Genomic DNA, 18,059 nt, shown 5'->3' with positions numbered 1-18,059 from the left:
AATAATAGAATAACAGATTTGAAATTTTTTTAAAAGTGAAGAAAATTTGGCAGGACATAAATAGAAAGTCAAAAATTTAAAAATCTTCAATACTCCAAAAGTCGAAGGAACTGACCTTAGAAGACAGGATATATAGGGACAATTTAAGGATCATTGGTTTCTCAGAAACTGTACTTCAGGAAAAAATACAAGAAATTAATTTGTAATTCTTGGAAAATGACCTCACATTTAGAAGACCAACTTTTAAACTAATATTAACATAAGTTCTTAAAATTGTGTGAATTCTTAGCAACCTCTGTCCCCTCTTTCCATTTTGACATTGTAAGCATTAGGGAAAGGGGACTTTGTAGAAGTCAACAAGTTAAAAAGCATTTATCAAGCACCTATATATTCCAGGGACTATGCTAAATGCTGAGGATACAAAGAAAGGCAATAAAAAGACCCTGCTCTTCAGGAACTCATAGTCTAATAGGGAGACAATGTGCAAACAACTATGTACAAACAAGATGTATACAGGATAAATTGGAGATAATTAACAGAAGGGAGACACTAACATTAAAAATGATTGGGAACAGCCACATTGTATAATGGCTAACTTTGATAGACTTATCTCTTCTTAGCAGTGCAAAGATCTAAGACAACTCTGAAAGACTCATAATGGAAAGTGCTGTCCACATCTAGAAAAAGAACTATGGAGTCTGACTGCAGATTGAAGCACATTATTTGCACTCTCTCTCTCTCTCTCTCTCTCTCTCTCTCTCTCTCTCTCTCTCTCTCTCTCTCTCTTTTTCTCTATGTCTCTATCTCTTTCTCTTTTTGTTCCTTCTTTCTCGTGGTTTCTCCCATTGGTTCTGGTTCTTCTTTGCAACATGACTAATGTGGAAATAGGTTTAATATGAATGCTATATCAATTTACATGCTATTTTGGGGTGGGGAGAGGGGAGAGATGGGGAGAAAACTTGGAACACAAGATCTTATGGAAGTGAATGTTGAAAACTAAAAATAAATAAATAAACTTATATTTAAAAAAAAGATTGAGAAAGACTTTTGTGGAAAGTGAGATTTTAGGTGGGACTTGAAGGAGGTCAAGGAATCCAGGAAGTAAAGATGAGGAAGGGGAAAATTCTAGGCAAGAGAAACAGTCAATGAAAAGGTATGGAGTTGGGAGATGGAGAGAAACAGCAAAAAAGCTATAGATCACAGATTATGTGGGAGCAAATAAGGCATAAGAAGATTGGAAAGATAGGGAGGCAGGGCATGTTATGAAGGGCTTTGAATGCCAAAAGACTTTAAATTTGATCCTGGAAGTGACAGGGAGCCATTGGAATTTATCCTGAGGTGTTGCCTCCAACAGAAATTAGTAAGTTTGGAGGAAAGGTTGATTAGTTAGGGAAGATAATCAGTTCTGCTTTAGACATGGTAAGTTTGAGATGCTTAAGGGACAGGGAGACATCCAGCAGTCAAATATTGTAGGATTGGAGTTTAGGAAAGAGAATTGTGTTAGATATACAGATCTGGGAGTCATCTTCATAGACATGTTAATTGAACTAATGGGTGATGATGGATCATCAAAAGAGAGAGTGTAGAGAGAAAAGAGGAAGACTCACTGTGGTTGCTAAAAAGGAAATAAAAAAGTACTTTTATGTAAAGAAAATAATGGAATCTTCTTATAAAGAATTTAAGGTCCTGTCCCATTCATATATGAATAGTTTGGTTGCTCAAATGAGTTTACATATGTAAAGTGCTTTGCAAACCTTAAAGTGCTATAAAAATGCTAGTTGCTGCTGTTGCTACTGCTTCTATTATCATCATCATCATCATCACCATCATCATCACTATCATTTCTACAAAAGGAGGAGGAAAAGGACTATTTTGTATGAAAATCAGTTAAAAGCCATGTGCAAAGAAACATAGAATTCAGATAAAATGAGGAAAGATACAGACTGTTAGGAACACTGGATAAAAAAACTGTCTCTCAGATGAATGACTGAGAGGACTGTTCGATGGCCAAAAAATAACCAGTGTATTCAGGCCCTCAGCTCATTTGCATTTGGCTGTTTTTAGAGTTTGGAAACTTAAAACTCCCAAAGAGGTGAATCAAATAACTGTTTAGAGACTATGGGGAGATTAAATAAAGACTGTTGGTTTCCTACTTGCCAGAAAAGTGAATTTCATGAGTATTACCTCATAAAGGAAAGATGAATTATATACCACCAGAAAGCTCTAATTTGGGTATTATAGGCAGTTAAGAAGCCGACAGAAGCTGAACAGTATAACACTTTCAGTGCCCTTTTCAGGGTACTGTGAGTTAAAAGAGTTTATCACTACTTTCTTAGCTTGAGAGCAGCAGTGGATTTGATCAGCAGAAGCATGATGGAAATTAGAAGGAAAGTAACTAGCAGATAAACGGCTTGTTGTGGGGCAGATTTTTTTTTTTTCCTGAAGGGACAAAGAACACCAAGGCCTGTAGTCCAGTGTTGTAAATTGCCCTCACTAATAAATTAAATTTCTTTTCCTGAGCTCACTTTCACCTCCATGGACACTGTGTGGGAGAATGCAATGCAGGTTAATGTGTGGATTGTGGTGTTTTGATTATTAATGTATTTGACATATTGAGTTATTGTTAAATAACATATTGTTAAATAAATGCTTAAGAGTTTAAGTGTTAATTAAGGGCGTCATCTCAGGTCAGAGAGACAGATGATGGATTCAAGATGTAGAATGAGAGAGAGGGCCAGTACATGTTGATTCTAGCAAAGCCCTGAGTGTAGACTGGTCACACCTTTAATTGGAAACTACCCAATCTTCTTAGGCCCTGGCTTTAACCTTAATCTTAAAAGGGGTTGGTGGAGAGGATTCTGGGAAGATGGCAGAGTACGTCAGAAAACTTTTGACCCTCCAAATTTCCTCTACAGAAGAAGACATAACATTGCCTCACAGGGAATGTAGGGCAATGGAAATAAACAGAAGTCAAGAGTAAAGCAGTTGTTCTGAAGACAACCTAAGAAGACCCCAGGAAAGACCTGACCTTTAGGGGCAGAGGTAGTGCCTGAGTGAAATGCAAATACCTCCTGTCCAAGTCTTTAGAATAAACAAACAACAAGCTCTGGGGGCAGTTGGGTTGGGAAACAGCCTAAGTCTTAGAAACTTTCATCTTCTAGACAGTGTGGTGGGGTCTGACAAAGGAGTAGAAGAAGATTGAAGAAGAAGAAGTAGAAGAAGATTCCACTGTCCAGGAATGCCGACCACAGCTGTACTGACGAGATGCTTCGGTCACTGGCCTGCCAATGTGGGGGAGAAGGAGCTAGCACACACCTGGTGAGTTCAGTAGCAGAGGGCCAGGGGCCTAGCTGGCTGTGGACTCTTGTAGGGGAGCAGAGTCCCTGGTTTCAGTTCCAAGGAAGAGAGGACAGCTGTAGTTTGCAGCCACCGAAGAGACTTCAGGGAGCAAGATCATTTGCTAGTTGGCAAGACTTGGGCTCTAGCCTCAGCTTAAGAATGGAGAGGAGAGCCCAAGGTTGAGCCCTGAGACAGACTCAGAAAATAACAGTAAGAAGGACCTAAGGCTTGGGGCATTATTCCCTAACTCGGGGCTAAAACTTGATTACATAAATAGTTGCTAAAAAGAAAATAAAACAATAAGTAAATAAAAATGAGTAAGCAGAGGAGAAAGAACCCAACCATAGAAAGTAACTATGAGGATAGAGATGATCTGGGTTCATGTTCAGAGGAGCATAATGGAGCTTTTGCCATTGCTTTTTCAATGAGAAATGTCAAATAGTCCCCAGAACAAAAGGAGTTCTTGGAAGAACTCAAAAAAGACTTTAAAAAGCAAATAAGAGAAATTGAGGAAAAATTTGAAAAAAAAGCAGTCCAAGAAAATCAAGAAAAGTATGTAAGGAAGGTCAACCACCTTGAAATAGAAAACCAAAAGCTTAAGGAAGAAAATAATTCCTTGAAAACCAGAATTGGGCAAGGGGAAGTTAATGACATTCTAAGACACAAAGAAATAATAAAACAAAAACAGAGAACGAAAAAATAAGAGAGAAGGTAAAAAATCTCATCAGAAAAACAACTGATCTGGAGAACAGATGGAGGAGAAATAATATAAGAATAGTCAGACTACCTGAAAATTATGAATAAAAAATAATCTTGACATAATATTATAAGAAATTAGCAAGGAAAATTGTCCTGAAGATCTAGAAGAAGAAGGCAAAGCAGAAAGAAAAAAAAATCCCCTGATCACAGCCTGAAAGCGATCCCAGGGTAAAAACTTACAGGAATATTATAGCCAAGTTTCAAAGCTCCCAGGTTAGGGAAAAAATATTAGAAACAACAAGAAAAAAACAATTTGAATACTATCTAACTACAATAAGGATTACATAAGACCTAGCAGTTACTATGTTGAAGGACTGTAGGTCCTGGAATACTATATTTTGTGAAGCAAAAGATCTGGGGTTATGACCAAGGGTAACTTACCCAGCAAAACTGAGTATAATCAAGAATGAAAAAAAGGATATTTAACAAAATGAAGGACTTTCAAGTATTTGCGATAAAAACAGCAGAATGTAAGGGAAAATTTGACATATAACATCCAGTAGAAATATAAAGTAAACATTGAGGACCAATTATAAAGGACTCAATAAAGTCAAATAGTTTACTTCTTATATATGAAAACCTCAGTTTTTCTATGACTGTCATTTTTATTTGGGTAGTTTGAAAGAAAGGCTTAGGCTGAGCTGACTATGATGGAGTGATTCTCAAAAAGACCTGTATAGGGAGAGAGAAAAAGGAGCAATTATCTCATAAAAATGAGTCAAAAAAGGAAAAACTGATAGAGAAGAAGCTAGTAAGGGGGAAGGGAAATCTTGCTGGAGCCTTACTTTCATCAGGAATGGGTTAAAGAGGGAGCAACATATATATCGAGAAGGGTATTCTAAATTTAGAAAGAAATAAGAGGGCAAGAGGATAAGGTAGGATAAGAGAGGAATTCTTAGGGGCAGCCAGTGGATAGAGCACTGGCCTTGGATTCAGGAGGACCTGAGTTCAAATCTGGCCTTAGACATATAACACTTACTAGCTGTGTGACCCTGGGCAAGTCACTTAATCCCATTGCCTGGCCAAAAAAAAAAGGGGGGGGGATTCTTGGAAAAGTGAGTAAATTAAGGAATAGGAAGATAAAGTAGTGGGTAGAAGTAAAGCAGAGGAGTGAGGAAGGTTAGGCATGAAGTGAGAAGAATAGTGAGGAAAAATAGGAAGAAAGAAAATATACACCAAGTAGTTATAGCTTAGAATGGAAATTGATAGGAGATTAAAAATTTTTTTGAATTCAACAATATATTGCTTTCAGGAAATGAGAGAGACACACACAAATATAAATAAAGGTCAGGAGTAGAACTTACATTAAAAAAAGCAGGGGTACTCATAATGATTTCAGACAACATTAAAGCTAAATTGATTTAATAAAAAGAGAAAATGTGTCAGCCATATTATTCAATATTGTTTTAGACCATTTAAAATAACTAGACAGTATAAAATACCTGAGAGTATACCTGCCAAAAGAAACACAGGGAATATACAAATATAAACATAAACACTTTTTATACAAATAAAGTTAGCTCTAAATAATTGAAGCAATATTTATTGTTCATGGATAGGTAAAGCCAAATAATGAAAAATGATAATTTTATCTAAGTAATCTATTGAAGTAATACAATGCCAATTAAATTATTTTTAAAAAAAACAAAAGAAAAACTATATTACTGAGTTTGAAAAAAAAATAACAAAGTTTATTTAGAACAAAAGGTCAGACACAAAATAAAGTAAAAAGTACACAGCACAGAGCAAAAGAAAACCTACAAGGAAGCAAAGCTGGACAGCTTTGAAAACAATGTGTAGTATTTATTCAGTAGGTTTTCTTGAAATGGAAATAAATTCTTTGTATTGAATCCTCTGTTCTGTTCTGCAGCTTACATGGCATTGTTTCTTTTCTTTTCATATTTTGTACTTAAGTTTAGAATAAATTTAAAAAAAGGAGAAAAAGGGGCTGGTGGTAAGAAGGAGCAGAAAGCCATTGTCAATGAGGAAACACTAGCAACGGGCCATTGGGAGCAACTGCTAAAACATGTGACATCACTATGTTTGTTGATGTTTATTAAGTTCATAATAAAAAAAATTCCAAAAAGAAAGATAAATCATGAGAATCTGCCAGATGGTTGTGTTGAGGTTCAGGGGTGCTGGGACCCCAAAATATCAAGAACAAGAGCCGCAGGTCCTGCTTGAAAGAATTCAACTCAAGCCTTCTTTCAGCCAAAGACAAGGTTTATTAAAGATCTAACGTAATGGCTAGACTCTTAAGGAATCTTAAGGAATCTAAACATTTGTGGTGCTCATATTGACAAGTGGGCTAGAGTAAGTCTCAGCCTGAGATTTTTATCTGAGCATTTGTATCACTAAATGGCCAGATTTTAAAGAATCTGAGCACCTTAATGGAGACTAGATGGACCTTATACACAGAAAGACTGTGAGAGGGATCTAGGAGTGGCCAAGTAGACTGGGGTGACTGGAGAAAGGATCAAGGGAGAATCTTTATGGGAGTGACTGTGAGGGTTTAGATGGGATCAATGGTGGGAAGTGGCAGGTGACCACCAGGAGGTAACAGACAATAGAGGGCTGGGTTAGGTTAAGGGTAGATGAGAATTGGGAGATTGGGTTTAAACTATAATGAAAGGATTATAGGCTCAAGCAAAAGCTAGAGACTTCCTTGACCAAGTGGGAGAGTTCAAGGAGAGTCCAAGGCGGAGTTTCCTAGGGCCGTAGACAAATGGGGTTGGACCCATACCCCATCGGTTGGACTAGAACGAAACAGAAACACAGAAAGGAGGAGGAGGTGTGCAGATCATAGGTGGTAGGGATGACACTGATTGTGACCTAGCACTAGCAAAAATATCAGATATTCACTAGGAATAATGACACCTATCTATTGTCCTTTCTTGGTTTTTCCTGGGAAATTACATTCTTCCAAGAGCTTTTGTGAAAGGAGTCAGGGGTTTACAAACTTGTTTGTTTCTTACTTACTACTTTCAGTTTAGATTAATTTTTTTTAACCTATCATAAAAGGCATAGGGCCCTGTTTAATTATTGTGCATAACTTGAAAAGAAGGGAGATCTAAAGTATAGAGGTTTTGTTAACTCAAAGTGGCTTGGGGTTCAAAGCTGTACATTTAATAGAAATAAGAAATAAGAGGGCACTAAAAAAAAAAGGAAAGGAAGGTAATTCTGGAAAGATACCCCTAAGAAATGTGAGATGATATAGCCTCAGAAGTGGAAGGCCCAAGAAATAGGAAACCATTTTTCCTTACTTTAGAATCAGTCCATTCTGAGTTTAAAAGGAAAGCCATAACCCAAAAGAATAATGAGTTGAAAGATAAGATCCCTGCTTATGCCAAGGGAGTGGTGGATGATTCCTTTTGACATGTGCAGAAAGATTCCCTTCCATTTGCCTTGCTCAACATCACTCCCTAGTGACCATATCAATATGATATAGTGGAGACACTGGATTGGAAGCCAGTATATTTGGGATCTGCTCCTGGTTCTAAGGCAACTAGTTGTGTGACCCTGGGCAAGTCACTTCATCATTTTGGCCTTGGTGTCTTCATCTCTGAAATGGGGAATGAGAGTAGAGTAGAAGTTCATAATCTTTTTTTTTTTGGTCATGCAGCACTATGGCAGCTTGGCAAAGCCCATGGTCCCCTTTGTAGATTATTATTATTATTATTATTATTATTATTATTATTATTTTTAGGCAATTGGGGTTAAGTGACTTGCCCAGGGTCACATAGCTAGTAAGTGTCAAGTGTTTAATCTGAGGCCAGATTTGAACTCAGGTCCTCCTGACTTCAGGGCTGGTGCTCTATCCACTGTGCCACCTGGCTGCCCCTTGTAGATTATTTTTAAATGCTTAAAATAAAGTACACAGGATTACAAAATAAACCAATTTTATTGAAATACAACTAACAAAATAATTTTAAAAGCAAGTTCATGGACCCCAGGTTAAGGACCCTTGCAGTAGATGATATACAGGGCCCCTTTCAACTCTATTACCCTACAACTTTAAGCAGAAAATCATGCTTTGTAAATAGCCTAATAATACCTCTGGCTAGTACTAATTATAGTAGCATTAATTAAATGTACTTGTCAATATTAAATGTAAGTCAAGTATTTCTAAAGATTCCTACTCTTTAAGTGATCATTAGCATAGGTTTGGTTTATGTTACAATAAATAGTGTCTTGAACATAGTAGGTGCTCAATATTTATTAGCTGAATGAATAAACAATTGAATAACCCCCAATTTATTTGAAACAAATTTAGTGAATTTAAATAATGCAAGGTAGTGTAAGGTGTAATTAGACTTCCCCCTTATTTTTGTTTTTATTGATAATTTATTTTCTTATTCATGTAAATTATATGAAATGTTCACTTTGACTTTTGAGAAGAATATAATTAATATTAAAGAAAATTTCCCTTATGATTTGAATTCCAGTGTTTCTGATTCTAAGTCCAGGACTCTATCTACTGTACTAACCAGCTGCCACTTTCCCTCACTGGTTTTCAGTTTCCTTATCTGTGAAATGAAGGAATTGGAATAAATAATCTCTGAGTAACATTATATGAATTCTTCAGTTTTCTTCTCACTTTAGCCAGGATCTAGAAGGTGAACTTGGAGGGAAAATGCTGAATTTAAAGTAAAAAAGAATATATACCTTGAAAGCAGGAACAGGCCTATGAATCTGACCCACTACTTTTCTTTATATACAATTTTTTCAAGTTTATTTTAGCAGCAAGTTCCTATTTTATAAGTGACTCAGTGATTCATGCTGACATGCCTGTCAGCAGCCCCTAAAATTGATGGATATTCAAATGAGAGTTTTAAAAGGGACTCATTTTTATTTAATACAGTTTTGATGGAAATTAAATACCTAGATTCTTTGTTCCTTCTCTGAACTTTGAGGAGGTGGCAAAGGAGGGGTAAGGAGGTGCATCTCTTGGCCTCTTCTTACATCCAATTACCCTTTTTCTCTTAGGTATTTTGCTTTGGACTTTTTCTATTTATCACTGTGTCCATAACTAAGATATAATTTCCCCTGAATTCTATTTTGTTATTTATGTCATAAGGGTAAGTTGGAACTCACAAGTGTGAGAAAATTGATACTGTTGCTAATGGGATACAGTAGAAATAAGCAGTTTGACTGACTTCTACACTTCCTTATAGATGCATTGCTATTCTATTGCTAAACTATTCCTGAAATGATTAGTGTAGGAGGACGGGTTTGGTCTTGAATCTTCTCTTAAAGCTTTGAGAGTTGAAGATCCCAGAAGGATCAGTTTTCTCACTTGTACTGAAAATGTCACTCTAACAGTTATCTGTCTGCACAGTCAAATTTCAAGAATACGTTTGAATTTACCGCATTCACACCATTTTCTGTCGTGGTGCTAAAAATGAGTAATGCAGCCTAGAGCCTGTGAGGTTGTGATAACTGATCAACTTTGCCAATAAGAAAAAAACCACACATACATTCAGCTGACATTATGAAGCCATAAAAGGTTTTGAAAAAATCTAAATATGAAATTCAAGGGTGAGAGATGTGGTTCACACATTGTCTGTGTCTGCTCTCAACAACTGATGGTTTTATGATGGCCAATTTAATAAAAAAATCAATATGGTTGTTAGGATAAGTTGCATTTCACTTTCCTGGTTTTTAAATTAATTTGATCATCATAGTGTTTAATTAGCTATTAACGATAAAATCACTGGAGCTGCTGTAGCACTTTGCACTTTTCAAAGTATTTTCATATCCATTCAAAGGCAATTAATAACCTATTAGGCATTGATTATGAGTAAGGCATTGTGCTAGATGCCGGGGATATGAAGCAAATAACAAAGTTTCTGACCTCAAGGAGCTTAGATTCTGCATCTGTTATCTCATTTTATCTCATAACATTCTTTTGTGGTAGAAACAGCACGTTTTACTATTTGCATTTTATAAATAAGGAATTTAAGTAACCTACCTAAGTGATCTTAATTAAACACTTGTTGAAATGAAATGAATGAAAAGCATCCACTAGGAGTCACCAGGGGCTTACACCGAATCTTACTTTTTTGAGGTATTTATAGACCAAGAAAAGACCACAAATATAATTTATTATCATTTCAGTGAAGCATCTGAGAAATTCTTTCATGATTTCCTTGTGGATATGATGGAAATATGTGTGGAGACTGGTGGAGTCATGCATAATGTTGATATTCTATCACTGGTCAGTTCATAGTTAGGGTACTATGTTTGGGTTCTCTGTACTGCATTTCAAGGGGGACTAGAATGGCTGTTACATAAGATAAATAGTTTGGCTAGCGTATTATATGAGGAACATTCAAAGAGTTTGGGTTCATCTAGCAGGAAGAGAAAATGTATGGAGAATGTGATAACTATCTCCTAAGAATTTAAAGGAATATCTTCTGAATAAGGAAGTAGCCATGTAACTTTGGTCAACTAAGTTTCTCTGAACTTTAATTTCCTTCTCTGCATGATGAGAGTCCACTATGATGGCCTTTCATTACTACAAATACGAGGTAGTATTGAAAAGAACAGTGGACTTGGATTCAGAATGACTGGGTTTAAACCCAGGGTTGTAACTTGCTATTCTTATGTGATGATGTGAAAGTTTTTAGCATCTCTTTTAGCTTCAAGTTTCCTGACTGTAAAGATGGGGATCGTATTTGTTTCAATAACCTCATAGAGTTGGTGTTAAAAAAGAAAAGCACTTTGTAATCCATGATGCTAGAACTATTTTATGTAGCTTTCAAGGGAAGATCTGTTACCAAATGACACAATTAATGATTTTGAAGAGCTCCACTTAAACCCAATAAAAGTAATCTCTAATAATTTGAGCTACATTAAATGTAGCAGACTTCTTAAAATAGTAATGTGCTTCCAGGTATTTCCCATACTCAAGTAGAAAGAGGATGGCCATCTGTGAGGGATGTTAGTTGGTTTACAAGTTGGGCTAGATGGTTTGTAAGGACCCTTCCAGGGGCAACTGATGGCAACTGATGTGTTTCTTGGAGTCAGAAAGAACCGAATTTAAATATTACCTCAGACACTAATTGTATGATTCTAGGAAATACACTTAACTCTGTTTATCTCAGTTTCCTGAACTGTGAAATTGGGATAATAGCACCTATCTCCCAGTTTTTTTGTGAGAATCAAAACAGATAATACTACACTTAACACAGTGCCTTACTACACTGTCATTTATTAAGCACATGGTATTGTTATTTAGTCATTTTCAGTCATGTCTGACTCCTTATGACACCATTTGGGGTTTTCTTGGCAGAGATACTGGAATGGTTTGCCATTTCTATTTTTTTCTCCAGCTCATTTCACAGATGAGGAAGCAGAGGCAAACAGGGTTAAGTGACTTGCCTAGGGTTACACAGCTAGTAAGTGTCTAAGGTCAGATTTAACCTTAGATAAGGTTATCAGGAAGATGAGTCTTAATGTCTGCAGACCTGGCACCCTATCCACTGAGCCACCTAGTGTCCTATTAAGCTCATAGTAGGTATTTAATAAATCCTTCATTTCTTCATTCTTCCCTTCATTTTCCTTCTCTTCCTTTCCTTCCTTCTTTTCCTTCCTTTTTCTTCTCTCCTTCTTTTCTCCCTTTCTTCCTTCCTTTTCATTTCTTCCTTCCTTTTTTCCTTCCCTCCTTCCTCCACCCCTAATTCTAAAGTGTTAATTTGGATAATTTTACTATACACATTGACAAATCAAAATGTTGCTATGACCAGAATACATTCTTTGACTTATCCTGCTGAAATCACTTTCTGTCATTGACTGCCCCAAAATGAAAGACCTGCTGTGATTATCAACACGATTATGTTTCACTTTGTTTTTGTATCACACCCAGCATGTCATCTGTTCCTAAGTAATAGCAAACTCTAACAATATACCATAACTTTCACAGTATATTGGGAAATAAGTATAATTAACAGGCAACTCAATATAATATTGTTTTATATAGAGAAAAATTCTCGTAAGATTTATACCCAATCCAAAGAAACTAAGTTAAATTCTAGAAAGGATCTTATTAGAAGGCAGTTTCACTCTCTATAAGGAACCCAAGGATAACATCAGAGTGAGCCTCCATCACACATTGCCTTAAGCACACCCATATAGGAAAATCCATATTTAAAAAAAAAGATAAATTTTGAGGATATTATAGAGCTTACAAAAGAACTCACACAAGGATTTCTTAAAATAACATTTAAAAGATATACCTCCATTGTGTATTCTACAACTCTTTACTGTTGTAGCAATTGTTGTCTCTTTAAAATAGATTGCATAGCTTCAGGCTACTCTAAAAAAAAGCTGGAGGTACAATAATGATTTCAGATAAAGCAACAATAAAAATTGATAATGTCAAGAGAAAAAAAAAACCAAGAAACTACATTATGCTTAAAGGCAGCATAGATAATGAAAAAAATAACATTATTAAATATATATGCACCAAATGACATAGTGTCAAAGTTGTGAAAAGCAAAGCTATGATGAGATCTCCAAGTTGTTTTCAGCATAACTTTTTCAACCTAACAACCTCAAAGGAAGGAAATGTGAGCCAAGTCTAGTGTAATTAAAACTAAATCTACAAGATAAGAAGAGATATACACTGCACAGGAACAAAGCTTTATGAAATAACATCAGAGAAATGAAATACCTAAGACTCTGACTCCCCAACCCCCCTCTTAGGCTATTCTATGTGCCAGGTTTGGCTGGCTAAAACAAAACATAGGCTTGTAAGGTTTCATTATCTGTTTGTGGTAGCCCAGTTCTGGTTTCCCTTGAGAAATAGAAGTCAATATATAAAAAAGAAAGGGAGGATAACTTGAGGGTGAGAGCAGAAGTTGTGGCAGCACAGAGGCAACTAAAAATCCAAGAAGAAGGGGACTAGAAACCTAACTGGAGGCATCGTTTCCCCTAACATGTTTATTTGGACAGAGACTAAAATGGACCTACAAAACTGCAATCAGGAGGGAATAAAAAGCCTAGTCTCATGAGTTTGTCTTGGAGAAATTGTATATGTCACAGCAGTTGAAAGAGGAGAGTCAAAGACAACAGTCAAAGACTGGGGAGGGAAGCAACAGATAAAGTACTAGAAAATGAACAAAGTATAATAAAAAAAATTGAGTAAGTATAGGAATAAGACAAACTCTCAAGCAAACCAACCAACAGTAAAACTCATGAAACAGAAGAGAAAATGAGTTAGAATTTTTTTTAAAAGTCTGTTAACGTATTAAATACATAGTTTACTTTAAAGGAAAATGAACTCAAAGCCTTCATTGACAAAGAAACCTTTGCCGACTATCCAGGAATCACTGAATGATGGCAAGTAAATCTTGAATTGTTCAGTAGAAAAGCAAAACTTTTCAAAGAAGATATTAGCATGGAAAATAGGTCAGAAACCAGAGCTTTCAAAACAGAAATAACTAAGGCAAACAACTGAGTAGATAACTGGGTCCAAACAGTGAAGAATGTCTCCATGGTAATAGGAGTTAGTTTAATCCCTTATCAACTTCTCACCAGGACAATTACAATAGCTTGCTAACTGATCTCTCTGCCTTAATTTTCTTCCTACCAGAGTCTACCATACAAATAGCTGCTAAAGTGACTTTCCTATAGCACAGGTCTGACCATGCCCACCCCATTATTCAACAAACTCCAGTGGTAATAATTTCAAAGAGCAATTGTTGTATACAAGAAATATATTAAAAATAAAAAAATATATACATAATTAAAATGAGATGCTGACAAAATTTAATGTGCATCAGATGATTACAAAAAAATCAGTACATGTAATCATGTGATCAGGCTATAGATAAGAGTAGGGGATAAACCTGTAATTTCACTAGTATAGGGAAGTCCTGAATATGGAAACTATTTTGACTGATGCAGGTCAGCACCTTCTTTGAAATTTATAGTGTTAGAAATTTGCATAGAGAACTCAGAAGTTGTGATTTGCAAAGGGTCACATGTTTCAGAGGCAGATCTTGAACCCAGGCATCCTGGCTTTGATGACATTTTTCTATCAAAAATATAATGTATGTATCTTCTTGCTATCAGACAAGGTGAATTTAAAAATTCAAAAAGTCAAGAGAGATAAACAGGTAAAATATATTATCCTTAAAGGAACCATATACAATGAAACAATATTAGTAATATACATATGTGCACAAAAGGGCATAACATCTAAATTCAGAAGGAAAAGGTAACAATTTTATAGTTATATAGATTGTAAAAGTATTTTTAGGATACTTTAATGTTACTCTCTCAGACTTGGAAAAATCTAGCAGAATGATAAGCAACTATATTGAACTAAGCCAATCTGGAAAGTTAGATTTGAAAGATTTATGGCATCTTCTGAATTGAGGGACTAAATATATGTATTTCTCCACATGGGATGTACCTTTAAAAATAGACAATATGTTATAGCCAGAGAGACTAAAATGATAAAAGAAATATTAAACATATCTTTTATAGGCCACATCATAATAACATTAGTAGTTAACACAGAGACTACAAGCAAACATAAAGATTTTGATATAAAATTAGTAACAATACCTTGAATAATAAGTAGCTCAAAAGAAAAATCATGAAAACATTTAACAATTATGTGAAAGAAAAAAATAATTATGAACCAATACATCAAAATTTCAGGGATGCAGTTTTCATTGGAAAATTTATTTCTGAAAATATTTAACAAAATTGAATAAGAGGATTAATAAATTGATCATGTAATTTAAAAACCTATGAAATCAACAAGTTAATACATGAATCTTATCAATATTTAAAGGATAATAAAATCCTCTATTCTATAAATTATTTTCAATAATTGAGGAAGGATTCTCCTATATTTTCTTTATGAGAGAAAATTTATCCTAATAACTAACCCAGGGAAGAAAAAAGCATGGAAAGAGAAGCCTAGACCAATATGACTAATGAATACATATTTTAAAATGTAAATAAAATCCCAATAAATAAATAACTGGAATATGCATACACCTACGTGCATATACGCAGTATTACAAACAAAAAAAACCCCACCAAAAATCGTACAATTATAGAAACAAATGCAGAAAAACAGTATCTGGCAAAATGCAACATTCATTTATGCTAAAATTCTAAAAAGTACAGGCAAATGAAGATTTTAAAAAGTAAGATAAAATGCCATATTAACCTTGTTAATGTAGTTACTTATGTTTTGATAGTAAACTGTCTAAATTTTACCATAGTTATACATAGATCAGCAGTGAAATTGGACATTTGAGTGACTGCACTTCCAGCCTGTGTGAGACAAGGACATCAGATTTCCGAAAAATTAAAAGTTTATACACATAAGTATGCATATATGTATACACACATGAATATGTATAAACATGCATATACATACAAATAGTTAGAAGTATTAGCAATGAACACCAACTGAAAATTCCCCCAAGTAAGTTTGAGGGTAAAGCAAAGATGTCGCTTTGCTCTACCATTATTTAATGTTAACATATACATAGGGCAAGAGAACTACATTAAAGATAGGAGAAAAAACATTCCTTTTTGCAGGTCATATGAAGATTTACTTAGAAAATTTCAGGCTGTTAAAGGAAAAAAAAACTGTAATATCAATATTTTCACAGACCACATAAATCCAAACATAATAACATTTCTGTGCAGCATTAAAAAAGAGTAGAAAATGATGAAAAAATCCATGAAGCATAACTTCAAAATGTATAAGATATCTTGGATGTTAATCTACCAAGACATACATAGGATATATTTCTCATGTGTGTATGTTTAAAGTACACTTTACAGAATTAAAGGAAAACTAAATATTTGGACAGCTATTCAATGTCTATATTTGGGCAAAATTAATGTAATGAAATAATTTTATTATTCAAATTAATTTATAGATTTGGAACTATATCCAACAGCCAAAGAAACACTCTACAGACCTAGACAAAATAATAACAAAGTTCATTTGGAGGAACTAAAGTTCTAAAATATCAAAGTAAATAGAGGGTGAAAAGTAGGAATGAAGGAATCACTTCATTGCCAGATCAAATTATATTATAATAATAAAAAACATTTGGTTAAAAAATATAAAATGTATGAGTGGAGTGCCCAGATGGAATTAGAAAGAATCTGCCTCAAAAACCCTTTGTTCCACTAACTGAGAACTTAATCTACTTGTGAAAGAACTCATTTTTGGACAAATATTATTATGAAAACTGGAAAGTAATTAGGCAGAAATTACTAACAATATATGTAATATAAAAATATACTAACACTTTATAACATATGAAATGATAAGCATTAATGGATACTGATTTGAGTATAAAAGATCAACCATAAAAAATGAGAAGAGAACAAGACTAGGTACCTTTCACAGCTATGGCAAGGAGAATAAATTTTAGCTAAACAATGGATCAAGCAGATTATAAAAGAAAGAAAAAACTGATAATTTTGATTACTTGGAATTAAAATGATTTTCCATTAATAAAATCTATACCACTAGAAGAAAAGAAGAAACTGTCCGCTGGGGGAAATCTCCCCCCCCCCCCATGAATGTCTTTGCTCATTGTCTGATTTCTAAGATAAATAGGAAATTAATTAAAAAATATAGAAGACCTGGAGTAATTCCCTCATGGTCAAGGAATTAAACAAATAGTTCTTTAAAGAATAGCAAACTATTAACATCATCTGAAAGAAGGCTCCAAATCATTAATAATAAGGAAAATGAAATTCAAAACAACTGAGAGGTTTCAAAATCGTACCCAGCAAACTGGAAACATGCCAAAAGAAGGAAATAATCAAAGTTGGAGGGGCATACTAATAGAATATTGGTGTAGTTATGAATTTGTCCTACTATTTTAGAAAACAATTTGAAATTATGCTTTAAAAAGGTGATTAAAATGTCCGCATCTGTTTTAACAGATTTTACTGTGAGAAATATACTTCAAGGTTGTATAAGATAGAAAGAAAGGTCACCATTAAAATAGTCACAATAGCAATTTTTGTAGCAAAGAACTGGACACAAAGTTAGTTGACTATAAGTGAATAAATTTTTAAAAGCATTTATTAAGCACTTTTTAAGTGCTGGGTGATGGGGATGATGAATACAAAATGACACAGTCCCTGCCATAAAGAAGTTTATATTCTAATGGGAGAGACAACACATTTAGGGTAGTGGTTGACAGGGAAGGGAAGAATGGTCTGGGGAATTATAGGGAATCTGAGTGGAGCCACAGAGCAGTTGATTGCACACTCTTTCCAATACCAGTGGCAGCATTAATTGGGTTACCATTCACAGAGTGAGAAGTGGAAAGGAAGAGACTGGGGTGACAGGGCAGATGACAAGATGCTTATCATTTAGGGCAGGGATTATGGTATAAGAATTTAAAGGAATGTTACTGTGCCACAAGAAGTGATGAATAGGGCACATTCAGGGAAGAATGTGAAGGTTTATGTTGAAAACAAAGTGAAGCAATAGAAGTAGAATCAGAAAAAAACAATATGTGCAACAATTGGACAATGTAAATAATAACAACAAATCGGAATGATGTATAATTGTGACAAAAGAGATTGGTCTTGAAAAATAGTTAAGATCTTTTGGGTTGGAAAACAAGAAAGGAAGTGAGGAGACATAAATGTGGCAGAGAAGTGGTGGTGGTGAAAGGTATGTAAGTAAACCAATGCTGTGTGACTGTTTAATCATTTTGCACTATTTATTTACTAATTGAGTCTATGCTAAAAGTAAGTGCAGCATGAAGTATCTAAGCATATTTGACTACTTCAGACAAAAGTTGATGAAAACAATTATGCCATGATCATGTGACTAGAAATTATTGAAATACACCAAATTCAAAAGATGACAGTGTTTTGCCTGTGAGTGGGGGTTCAGAAGTCATTTCAATCACATACATCCACAAATCCACACACAACTTGACAATGAACCA

At 34.8% G+C, this 18,059-nt stretch overlaps 1 protein-coding gene across 1 annotated transcript in view; it reads right to left on the bottom strand.

Moving 5' to 3' along the window:
- SLC15A5 (solute carrier family 15 member 5) overlaps positions 1 to 18,059 on the bottom strand; it is a 139,665-nt gene that overhangs the window by 17,960 nt on the left and 103,646 nt on the right.

Source organism: Phascolarctos cinereus, unplaced genomic scaffold, assembly GCF_003287225.1.
Source record: "Phascolarctos cinereus isolate Bilbo 61053 unplaced genomic scaffold, phaCin_HiC Scaffold_1;HRSCAF=81, whole genome shotgun sequence".
Taxonomy (NCBI): domain Eukaryota; kingdom Metazoa; phylum Chordata; class Mammalia; order Diprotodontia; family Phascolarctidae; genus Phascolarctos; species Phascolarctos cinereus.
The sequence above is the reverse complement of the archived record's forward strand: the minus strand, read 5'-3'. Positions and strand labels throughout refer to the sequence as shown.